Raw genomic sequence first — 12,690 nt, forward strand, 5'->3', positions numbered from 1 at the left:
GTACAGTACAAATCTGCGTATGGCAGAGCCCCTTCTGAAATGATGTTCTATGGTTGTTATCTTTTTCTTAGACTAAAGAAAGCATATTTATAGGTCAGCTAGGACTGGAAAGCAGGTTATACTAGTTCAAATCCGATTAACTCTTATACTGTAATCTGGACTGTTCCAGCAACTGTGTCAGAGGGTTATCACTAAGGATGTTTGGGGAGTGTGGACTGCACCAGGTGATACCCTAAGTGGGGGTGATACCACCATTCCCTAAACATCTGCCATTTGGCAGAAATGAGCTGTGGCATTCACTTGTATTCCTTTAAAATGCTGGAGCTCAACAGAAGAGATTATGTGAGTTGGAGGAGGATCATGGAAGGAGAGATGAGAGATCACAATGGTTTTTTTTTTTAATTCAAACTATAATAATAAGACAGAAGGACACTTTTCTTTCTCTGTTAGAGAGCTCTAGTGCCAGAAGAAACTACAAATCCCAAAATTCCATAGGATGGAGCCATGTCAGTTAAATCGATGTCAAATTACATTAATTCTGCAGCATGGTAGCAGCCATAGTTTCTGTGCATAAGCAGATTTTAAAAGCAGGTTCCCCCTATCCCTAATGAGATGGCAATCTTATTCACTATCAGTCAATTTGTACTCTGCAGATAGTCTGAGGCCTGGAAAATGCCTTTAGCTTGTTTGCAAAAAAATATATTTTTTTAAATCATCACAAAACTTCTGAGACATAAAAGAAATGCTATCTCTGATGTGATATGACAGAGATAAAAGTCTATGTAAGAACAAAGTTGCTTGTGCTTTTGTTAAGCTCCATAGATTTTATTAAGCAGATCTTAGTGTTAGCATAACAATCCATCCAGTAAAAAAAGAGTTAAAAAGTTAAATAGAAGGGAATTGGCTTGCTTTTGCATGTGAAACTTAATAACATGCAACTTTATGAAGTCTAGTTATATAGTATTCTATTATGGGGGTGTAAAATTCTGCATTTGTGTTAAAAAGAAATATTTTGTACTCAGAAGGAAACCTGTCACTGGAAACAGATATAAAAGAGTGGATGAGGAACAGTTTTTCAGCTTTTGAACAGTTATCTTTCTCAGCTATCTTGAATACTGTTTAAGGATAGGCCAGAACTGTCAGAACAAATAGCATTCATGCTAATATTTATTTAAGTACAGATAGGTTAATATACGTGAGGGGGGAAATGTATAAATTATGTCTACTGGAGGATTTTGTCTGTTAGCCTGAAGGATGCCACACATACACACAGAAACAAAAACACATACATCAATTTATCCTGTTACAGTGGTGAGCATGTTGCTTGTGTATGATTCCCTGGGTTGCATTCAGAAATAATAGCAGGCTGTAATTCAGGAGAATTACAGATTTTGGGGGATGAGCCAGTTTGGACGTAAATATTTATTTCATGTTTTGTTTTCAATTTTTTTTTTAGCTTTTTACAGTGGTGTGGGAACTGCTGCATCTTTGGCTTCTCTTTCCTAATAAGCTAGAGGAATATTCCATTGTTTGCTCTAGGGTTATTTCTCTGGCTAGTTGTAGAAGGTTTAACCAGAGTACTGGCTTCTATGGGGTTTTATGTCACAGATGAAAGCTCTGTGATTTGTTTAGCTGCTTTTGCTGCGAAGAGGTGCATTAGTGAACTACATGGACACAATAAGCCAAAATTTTGGCAAGATATGACACACTGAGATGTACAAACACAACTACTGCATACTGGCATGTGTTTGTATTATTATCCTAGGCAGCTATTTTCTTTTATTCTACACAGGCAAGTATTTGTATTTTCAAAATTTTATTTTAAATTGCATTTTTCTGAATCCAGCTAATGATGCTTTTTGCTTTGGTAGGATGCAAATTATACGATGCAAAGGTAAGTTCAAACCAAGGGCTGGGATGTTCTATGACAAGAAAAAGAACATATTACAAGATCAGGAATAAATAAAAAGATGTAGGATGCAATTCACAGAAGAGTAATATAAAAGAGATGAAAAAAATGAATGAAACATGAAATGAAGACCCATACAAAGATGAACTCCAAATTCTAAAAAATGAGGTGGAAGCTGCAAGAAAGAGAATTGGGAGAAATAACTCACCATGAAGAGATGATATTCCAATTGAACTGCAGAATCAACTCTACTGTTAACTAATGTATGTTAAGAAATATGGAGAACAAAATGGTGGACAATGGACTGGAAACTATCAATATACATCTGCATTCTAAAAAAAGACACAAAAGACTATAGCACCTACAGGACCATAGCATTAATTTCCCATGCAAGCAAAATTATGCTCAAGTTCTGCAACTAAGGCTTGGAACAGACAGGCCAAATGAAGGGGCTTTCAGCTGCTTTGGAGGCATGATGTTCAAATAACACATGCCTCCAAAGCAGCCCAAGTCATGCTGAAGCTGTGCTCCAGTCCTTTGGACCAAAACAAAAAGGAGTTCAGATAATCCAGTTCCTGGTGGCATAAGTTGGGTCCTGTAGCTGCTGTCCACTTTAGGAGTGGACTGTATGGTCAGTGCAGTCCCAACCTGCTTGCAGCCAGAGAGGACTTGGGCTACTCTTTTGTGCCAGTCTTCTTCGGCCCATAGACTCCAGTTTATATGAAGAAAGAAATTCCAGAAATTTAAGCAGGGTTCAGGAAAGAGACACTAGGGATAACATTGCAAACATATAATGGCTAATATAGTGTACCAGAGAATTCCAGGAAAATAATTAGCACGTTATTTATAGACTACAGTAAAGCATTTTTGACTGCCTAAATTATGAAAAGCCATGGATGGTTTTTAAAGACAGTGGAGTGCCACTACATCTACACAATACTACATTAGAGCCCTGGTGGTGCAGTGGTTAAATGCCTGTACTGCAGCCACTCACTCGCAAACCATAAGGTTGCAAGTTCAGTACCAGCCAGGGGCTCAAGCTCAACTCAGGCTTGCATCCTTTCGAGGTCGCTCAAATGAATACCCAGATTGTTGGGGGCAATTAGCTTACACTTTGTTTAGGGAGTGCTTAAGTGCACTGATAAACGGTATAGAAATGTACATGCTGTTACTGTTGCTACATCTGATAGTTCTGATGAGAAATCTGTATTTAGGACAAGAGGCTACTGTTAAAACAAGATATGGAGAAGCAAAATGGTTCCCACTTGGCAAAGGGATCAGGCAAGGATGCATTCTATCGTCCTTTTTGCTCACTTGTATGTGGAAAATTTATGAGGATCAGGTCTAGATTCAAGAGGGAGGAGTGAAATTAGGAAGAAGGGACACCAGCTACCTAAGACATGCAGATGACACCATTATACTAGCACAAAACATCACGGACTTGGAACAATTACTAAGAGAAGTCAAAAGTACAAAGGCAGGCTTACTGCTCAATTTAAAGAAAACAACAATAATCTGTGGAGGAACTACTAATTCAACCTAGACAATATCTTAGGACTTCTAGAATTCACTTCCATAATGCCCATACATTAAGAGTTAAAAGTTCCCATACGTTGGCTAAAACATTGATCAGAATGGAGACTGTAGTCAAGAAATCAGACAAGAAACCATGAAAGCTATGAAAGAGCAAGGCCAGATGTTGAAGTGTAAAGATCTACAACTGAGCATTCAAGTCAAAATGGTCCAAGCCATTGTATTCCCCATCACCATGCATGGATGTGAGAGCTGGACAATGAAGAAAGTGAATTAAAAGAAAACTCATTTGAAAGGTGGTGCTGGAGAAGAGGGTTGAGGATATTGTGGACCGCCAAGAACAAAACAAAACAAAACCAAATGGATCCCTAACAGATCAAGCTTAACTCTTCCCTGGAAGCCAAGATGATCAAACTGATGCTATTGTACTTTGGCCATTTCATGAGAAGGCATGACTCATTGGAAAAGACAATAATGCTAGGAAAAGTAGAGAGTAGCAGAAAGAGAGGAAGACTGCACAACACATGGATAGACTCAATCAGGGAGGTCACAAGTACAGTGAGCCCGCGCCATACATGAGCTTCTTATAGGCGGCTTTCAGCATACGCTGAAGCTGCCCGGAAAACGGCGTGCGTGCATTGCTGCGTGGTGAGCACAAGCCCCATTATATCCAATGGGGCTTGCAAATGGTATGCGCGGCTGCACAGCGCACACACACCTGCACATCAAGCATGAGCCCGATTAGATATAATGGGGCTCAAGCATATGCGTTTTTTGCTTTACATGGGGGGCGGGCAGAATGGATCACCCGTAAAGCAAGGGCCCAATGTATGAATTTGTAGAACCTAAGCAGAACAGTAGAACATAGTGGGGTTTGGAGATGTCTCATCCACTAGATTGTCATAAATTGACTTGAGGGCAATTAACAACAACAAACAACATGATGCAAATAGTTTTTGTCTTCACCAAAGGGTCTTCTTTGTATTCCCATTCTTCCACTGCTTATTGTATGATAGGTGGCCACATCAAACAGAGCCTTTGCGACTTCTAGGATTCACTTCCATGGGAGTCCCATTTGGGTCAGTCACTGGTTTTAGGTGTTTACTTTAAACACCGCTATTTTAGACGATTTTATTTTCTTATTTTTTTTCCTGTACCACCTCTGTTCTAATATGGCACTCAGGGTAGCTCATAATGCAATCAGAGCCAGTAATATTAGCTTAGGTTCTTGATTTTATGGTTCAGTTTTCTTCTGTGTTTTGGTATAACTTCTCCCTTTGTACTTCTTAAATTTTAATTTGATTTTAAAGAGTGTTTAGTTTCAACATTGTTATTTGAACCTAGATGCCTTAACAAAAGAACAAACAAAAAGAAATCAACCACACTAGTTCAGTCTTTCATCTCTCTTCAAAACCTCCTTTTGAGATTATTTCAAAGAGATAGCTGTGTTAATCTATTTCATTTTTAACAGGAAAAGGTTTCAGGAGGCATCTATAACACCTTTATGATTAACTTATTTGTTTTGGTATTTCAATCCACATCCACAGATACACTGACAGATTTAGTACTGAAGTCACAGATATATTGTCAGTTACATGGATTGCAAGTTGGATAAGAGTGAAATAAAATACAGAAGGATGCAATTTGTAGCCTGGTCCATAAACCCTCAAAGAATTGTGTAAGCTGTGACAGGTCTGTTAAGCAGCTGGTCTGTTATTCTTGATGTGTGAAATGATAATATTATTATTATCATCAAAATACATATCACGAATATATATATATATATATATATATATATATATATAATTAATACAACAATAATTGTTTCACAAAAAAAATGTGAAATGTTCTTCTAAGTTACTGCCTAAGATTAACTCACAGACTCTCGAAAGCACTAGTCTCTTTCCCTCCCAAAACCTAAAGTAAAATAGAGTGCATATCTATATCTGTTCTCCGAGCACTTTCATAGGAAAAAAGACATAAAATTGGCCTGAGATAAAACATCTAAGGGTGTGTCTATACAAGGGGAAAGTCTCATGCTCACCTTGAGTCTGGTTTGATCAGTTGAGATGATGTATGGCCAGTTCTGCAGCAAAACCATTTCATTTAACCTTTCATCCAACTTAAGAAAACTTGCAGGTTACTCTAGAGCTTTGAGGAAGCTCTAGTGTGATCTTGGTGTTTTTGAAATGTGGACAGCTGGCTCAGGTTGGATTGGGGCGATCCAGATGTCCACACGTCACAAACACTGTCCAGGGCAGTTCCAGAGCATAATACTCAAGACTGCACCCATATTATTTCGACTGGTGTAGGTATGACCTCATTTGCCTTTAGAATTAAGTTTTCTAGCATTTTAAGTAAGGATAGAGAGAATCATTGGTTGCCTTCCAAGTATTCCTTTGTAAATTTATCTGCTCTCGTAATGCAGTTGTAGCTCAGTCTGCAGCAAAAATAATACTCCCGTGGAGGTTTGCACAGATATTAGGACAATATATAGAACACTTAAAAAATTACCTGCACACAAATATGATGAATTGCATCTGAGTATTACTTGTCCTATTTTGAATATTTTCAATAAATAATTTGGCCGTTAAACATGGAGGGTCTTTACTGCCCATGTAGAGACCAATGTACAGTAGCTCCTATTTAATTACAATAGGATGGATTCAAACCACCTCCTCGGACTAATTTTTTTTGGGAGACCTTTCATTGGGATTAACACACAGCTGTCTGCTTACAATATTGTACTGAATAATTTTGCATTGTTTCTAAAACAATAATCTTTGATAAAGTCTCCTTGAAATGTGTAGAGAACCATATGTCCTCTTTTCATTGTTTTTACCAAAAATTGCTTTATCTTCAGACAGCTAAATTAATTATATTTTACTGAATTTAAATGCAGGCACATATACAATTGTAGCCTGTGTATTTGGGGTTCTGTTGTATATTTTGGTAAAAATAGACAGCAGCTAGCAAATGTGAATGTGGAGTTCCATTCTCAGTTCAGGAATAATTTTTGTCCAGCTGTGAATGACATGTCTAAGTAGGAATGATTAACTAGGCTGCGTCCACACTGCAGAAATAATCCAGGCTGACACCACATTAACTGCCGTGGCCCAATGCTTTGGAATTCTGAGATTTGTGGTTTGTTGTGGCACTAGAACTCTCTGACATAGAAGGCCAAATGTCTCCTCAAAACAGTAGCCCTAGTGAGTTTGTCAGGAAAGTTCTTTTTTGTTGTTAGGATGATGAAGCCGGAAACCCTGACCATGTACTCTTATGACATCAAACTTGAAGGAAATCAGAAAGAATCTGTGTTATGAATTCATGGTTTCTTGTCTTCAAGCATACTGTCTGCCTCTGCAGTGATCCTCTGTTCAGCAGGAGCAAAGCAGAGCCTTTTTAGACAGAGTGGAAATGTGAGGAGGGTGTAGGTGACTGGGAGGGTCATAAACTTCCTACATTCCTAACTAAAACCTGAGAAGAACAGATGTACTGTGTAGATTCCTTTCCACATCACTGAAGAGCGAGGATTGCAAAGAGAATCCATATCTGCATATAGTTGTATCCATGGGTGTGTAGAAAAAGCATGATGTCATGTTACCTATTGTAGCTAAGATCTAGGGGTCAAGCAGATGGGCAAGAAAGAGCAGCCCAAAGCTGCTTCCTCTGAGAGTGGGCCGAGACCCTAATGACCGCACTACCCACTCCCAAGGCGGTCTGCATGGTCATGTCACAATCACATGGCACAGCCTCAAGCCATGCTGCTGTTTTGTTTTGTCTTTAACTTTTGCCCCCACAATCCATGCACATCATCACAGGAACACACTGCCAGTGACTGCCTGCTGCCTAGATCCCATTGGATGGCCGCCCATTTTGATCGTGCACAAAGTTGGACCTCCACTGGGCATCGGAGCAGAGGTGTGCCCAGCAAAACACTGGCAATGCACAATCATGCCCCCCCCCTACATGTCGCCTTCACCCCCCCCCTTCATCCTGTGCTCCATCTTTGACTATCTGGTTTCTGTATGTTGTGACTATTGCCATTGGAAGTGTCACACTTTCCCTTTTTTGGATTGCTGCCTGGACCGCTGGCTCCGTCCTTTTTAAATGCTCACCTACACATTTATCTGCCGCTTTAGAGTTAGGATTAGCGTGGAGCTCTCCTTTGAGACCAGTCTCACTTTGGGGCATTTATATGCAGGATGGAAGGTGTGCACTTTTCCAGAAGAAGCAATTTCTTTCAGCTTCCTTTCCGTCTGGCTTTTCCCCTCTTAGTGCAGAGCGGTTTCTGGCTGCTTTGGGGATGTGCCTCATCTAACACCACACCCCCAAAGCAGCCTGAAACTGCTTCTTTTGGCCCATCTGTTTGAGGCCCTAGTGAAAAAAGTCCTGTTGGTGTAGTTCGATGGATGGGAAAAGCTGAGCCCTAGAAAATGGAAAGGAGGTGTCCTGCTACCAGTTGGCATAGTAGCATTTGTGTTATCCAATGTACCTGTGCAGGCAGCTGGGGAGCTTGCAGCATCCTTTCCTTAGGCCACTTCGTAGCAGTCTTGGCTTATATGAGCAGTAGAGCTGTGCCCAGGCACGAAGCTATTATGTAAACTGCCCCACTGCATCCCAGTCTTTCTTGTAGGTAGATGACAAGTACTGCCTTTAATGCAAGTTATGTCTCCTTTTATGTTTTGTAGCAGTTTTTCCTTTATTTGTGTCTTTTTTAAAAAAAAAATTGGATTTAGTTTCAGAACATCTTGAAACTTCAGTAAGCAAACATGCAGTGGTTCTGACATAGTTTCCTAGCATAGTATACCATGGCTAGAATCAAGATGTTTCCTGCATTCCAGTTTCATCATGTGGCAATGTGCTTGCTGTTGTGTGCTTTCAAGTTGTTTCTGATTTATGGCTACCAACTTGCATTGCTCTAAAAATGCAACTTGGACAGGGTTTGACAAGTTATCTCACGATCTCTGTGGAAAAGTTACTAATAAGATGTTATAATTTATTCACTACTGACTGTCACTGCTCCAGTTGCAGTTTAATAATCTCCAATATGTTGATCACTGGTGGTCCCATATGGCTGTAATTGTCCAAAAACATTTTCTGTTCAGGTAAGCAGATTCAAAGGTTTGAAATGCTCTTTAGTATTTACCTGTCAGTCTTTTACTGTTATATTTATTTTCTGTTTGGACAAAAGAGTATGATACTGGCTGCTTTGCAGTCTATGAGCGTTTCTTTTTGGTTTCAATTCATTGGAAACTAATTGTAGCCCCAGCCATTCCATAGAGCAGCCTCTGTGGCATGTGAGGAACAAATGGTGGTTATCTGCTTCAGAAATTTTTATTCTAACATGGTTTTATGTTCACCAGGGGTCAGAATGCTATTTGTTATTGAATTTCAAGTGATCAGATAGTAGCCCCTGCACCCTATAAATTACAGGCACCACTTGAGCGAGTTATTTTTCAGATAGCATGCTACATTGCTAGAAAATACAACTTATCATCTCTGTGTATTCCTAGCCCACTTTATTAATTTTATAAGTTATGTTCAGAAATGTTTTTTACTTTAAGCATGAAAACCTCTCTCTGTTGGCAACATTGGCGCGGTACCGACCATGCAAAAGTGCTGTGCTGGCACCAATTTTAGGGTTAGGGACCGTGCGGCAACTGCACAGTCCCTAACCTTAAAACGTGCCGGCAGCATAATAATGGCAGCATCCCGTGTACACGGGCGCTGCCATTATGATGAAATAGATGCATAGTGTGCACACATCACACCGTGCCAGTTACATCACAAGTGCACCACTGGTACATAGCAGTGGACTTGTGACATCACTCTGGCAGTGCAAAAAGAACCCAGTTTTTCCAGGTTCTTTTTACTCTCGAGTGACGGTACACGGTTTGGGGGCTGTGCTGTCCCTCCGGAATAAAAACAGGCACCAGCAGGCCACCATTTCTCAGCAGTCTGTACTGTGCCATATACATGCATATACTTTGCGGATATATATATGTATATGTATATTTACCTTACATACCCAACGATAAGTTGACCTCATGTATAAGTCGAGGACAGGTTTTGGGCCCCAAAAATAGGGACTTTTAATATGACTCATGGATAAATCGAGGCTAAAACTAGGGGCATGTAACAAAGGAGTTAGAGGATGGTGCAAAGGAAAACAACGTCAAAGATTCTGACAGGCATAACTGTTTGTGCTCATGCTAAAAGCTGGATGGATGAGAGAATAGAAGGGAGTCATTGCTTCCAGGACAGATTAATGTATGTACTCATATATAAATCTAGAAATTTTAGTCAAAAAATTGACCCCAAAAACCTGAGTCAGTTTATCCATGGGTCAATGTAAGTACTGTACTTTAACTCTTATTGACCTGAGGATAAGACAACATAGGTTTTTGGAATCAGTTTCTGACTAAAATTTCTAGACTTATGAATATATGCAGTATATGAAAGAGAGACAGAATGGTTCAGTGGTGTGAATGCTGTATTTTGATCAGGGATCGAATCCCTACAGAGTCATGAAAACCACTGGGTGATCATGGGCAAGCCACACTCTCTCACGCTCAGAGGACAAATAGTAATGGCAAACCCCATCTGAAGAAACTTGCTAAGAAAACTCCATAATAGGTTCGGCATAAGTTGGAAATGATTTGAAGGCAGACACCAACAACAAATGGAACAAAATCTATTTTGCAACATTCTTAGGTGTTGTAGCAGGTCTTTGCTGGAAAGGCATTTAAAAACTGTATTGTGCTTTTTGTTAAAACCAGCCAGGTCACAAGTGTTAAGTGAGGATATGTGGAACACATTATATGCTGATTCATTAACCAATTATGCATATTTTCAGCATGGTTCAAATAAATTTTGACTCTGGCTACCATTTCAGTGGGAATTGTTTGTGCATGGTTACAGGCAGGCACTAGACAGTAACTTTTTCCTCAGGTTTAAAACAATGTTGTTGGTGTATAGGTACACCTAGAAGGATGAGCCTGACAATGAAGAAAGTCACCCCCTGTCCCATAGTATAGAGTTGCATTATCTGCCATCATGTGGTCATGACCAACAGCTAGAAATTCAGCTCTGTAGCTCTGAGGACTAAGGCATTTCTCACTGGGCATGAAACACTGTGACAAAAGATTATAAGAGCAAATCAGGAGTCATTCCCATTCCAGTAATACCTGCTTTCTCCCATTACGTAGCTACGTCCAGGTTTACATCAACTGTTACAGCTCAGAGAGAGTGTGCTGTTTAATATGTCTCCATTGAACCTACTCATTTAAAAACATAGTGCAGCTGCAAGCCACTGAGAGATGGGCTTATAAATTCTTCAGCAGATGGAGAGAGGATTTAATACTTTCTTCCGCCTGCTGTGGTGTTTACAAAAAAAAATATGCTCCTTTTAATCTGCTGTTTACATTGTGGGAGGAAATGATGCCAGGAGAGGGAAAGGTTGCACTTCTTGCATGTTAGCTAGGATCCTGATAATTGCAAGTTACTTCTCTGGTTAAAGTAACTTCTAGACAGGTATATCCCACCATGGCCAGACTGGCCCTGTGTCTAGGTTTCCATGAAATATTGCTACAACTTCCACGGTTGTCCAGGTTGGCTGAGCCTGAAAAGAGATGGATCCCAACATCTGAAGGGCCACATATTTCTGTCATTGCCTGGGTGCTTCTAGATTTACATCCAGTGGTGCTGCTCAGGGATAGTAAAAATCTGAATACAGTATTCTGATATTACCACCCACCCTCTCAAATCACGGGGATGTAGGAGATTGTCTCCATTTCAGGCTCTGTGATGTTTGCATAGTGATCAAGGTGTTTTGTACCTTCATCATCATGCAGAGAGAAGAGAGCTTATGCTAATTTTTTAAATGATATCTACATCTAGTATGAGTACTTTGAGTGCTGGACTATGACTCTGGAGGCCAGGATTTTATTTCCAGTGATCTTGAGGAAGTCACATGCTCTCAGCCTCAGGGGGACACAATGGCAAACCTCCTCTGAACAAACCTTGCCAAGAAAACCCTATGATAGGTTCACCATAGGATTTCCACAAGTTAGAACACAACAACATCAATATCTTCAGTAGTGTGGGAGGTCACTCTGAGAGCAACTTTTTGTGTTAGATTTGCATGATGGCTTGGAAACTGCCGCCACATAGTTCGTTCACAGAGCACTGTGAAGGTGATATGAAAAAATCCAATCTACAGAGGATGAAACTGAGTAGTACTACTCTCCATCCAAGTTAAATTGGGGTGATGCTGACACAGAGAAGAGATGTGTCATGTACCCTTCCTGTATGTGCAAAGACTTCATTATACATTACATTCACTGAGCAGCAAGGGAAAGAGCTTTCCAGCCCTACCAGAAAAGGAAAAAGAGCAAGAACTCTCAGGCTGCATCCCTGTATCAACTGAGTGGGATTTGTATCTGGGTTAATACGCAACTGTATTTTGATGCTAGCTTGTCTTCATATGTCAGACTGAACAACTGGCAGTCAAACAATAATGAAATAGTTCTGCTAATAACTCACTTTGCTCATTGTGTGGATACAATCACATTTATGGCATTAGCAAAATGATATGGCTAGTGTTAAATGGAACATAAAAGTCATTGTGAAGTTGCCTTTTAAACCAGTTTGACTCTCTCTCCTTGTGATTTACACAGTTTTGTAAAAATTTCCCCTTGCTAAGAAAACCCATAGTCAATAGGCTGAATTCCAAGTTAAAATGGGGAAAAGGACTTGTATATTTCAAAATGTCATTTTAGTCATTGGACACATGGAGATTTCACAGTAAGTCAGAATTGAAATTGCCCAATCGCTTCTGCTATACTTAGAGCAGCTAAACAAACCGTGGACCTTCTGTTCATAGTTTGTTTATTGTGCTGCCCAACATGGTACTCGAGCCAGAATGAAAACCAAAAAATGGTCAAGGAGAGAGGCACATCAGAGTGCTGGGCTGTTACAATAAACCAACTGTTTATGAAACGTATGTTGCATTTGCTGAAAGAGAGATTACACAGCATGTCGAAGCATGTTGCTCATAAGTAAGAAGACATCATGTTCTTCTAAACTTGTTCAGAAAGTGAGAGGATTAGCTGCCAGAATCAGTAGATTTATAAAGTTGAGTAAAATGGCTGGAATTCACTCAGACGCTTATAAATGCATAGAGTTTCACATCTGTGGCTGGTTCGTATTCAGTATTCCTACTTATTTCCTAATTTAGGGTATAC

The 12,690-nt window shown here is 39.9% G+C and overlaps 1 protein-coding gene across 2 annotated transcripts in view; it reads left to right on the plus strand.

Annotated features, from left to right (window-relative positions):
- Nucleotides 1–12,690, plus strand: part of FAM83B (family with sequence similarity 83 member B) — a 65,936-nt gene that overhangs the window by 23,426 nt on the left and 29,820 nt on the right. The gene's annotated exons all lie outside the window — the stretch shown is intronic.

This window comes from Sceloporus undulatus, chromosome 1, assembly GCF_019175285.1.
Source record: "Sceloporus undulatus isolate JIND9_A2432 ecotype Alabama chromosome 1, SceUnd_v1.1, whole genome shotgun sequence".
Taxonomy (NCBI): domain Eukaryota; kingdom Metazoa; phylum Chordata; class Lepidosauria; order Squamata; family Phrynosomatidae; genus Sceloporus; species Sceloporus undulatus.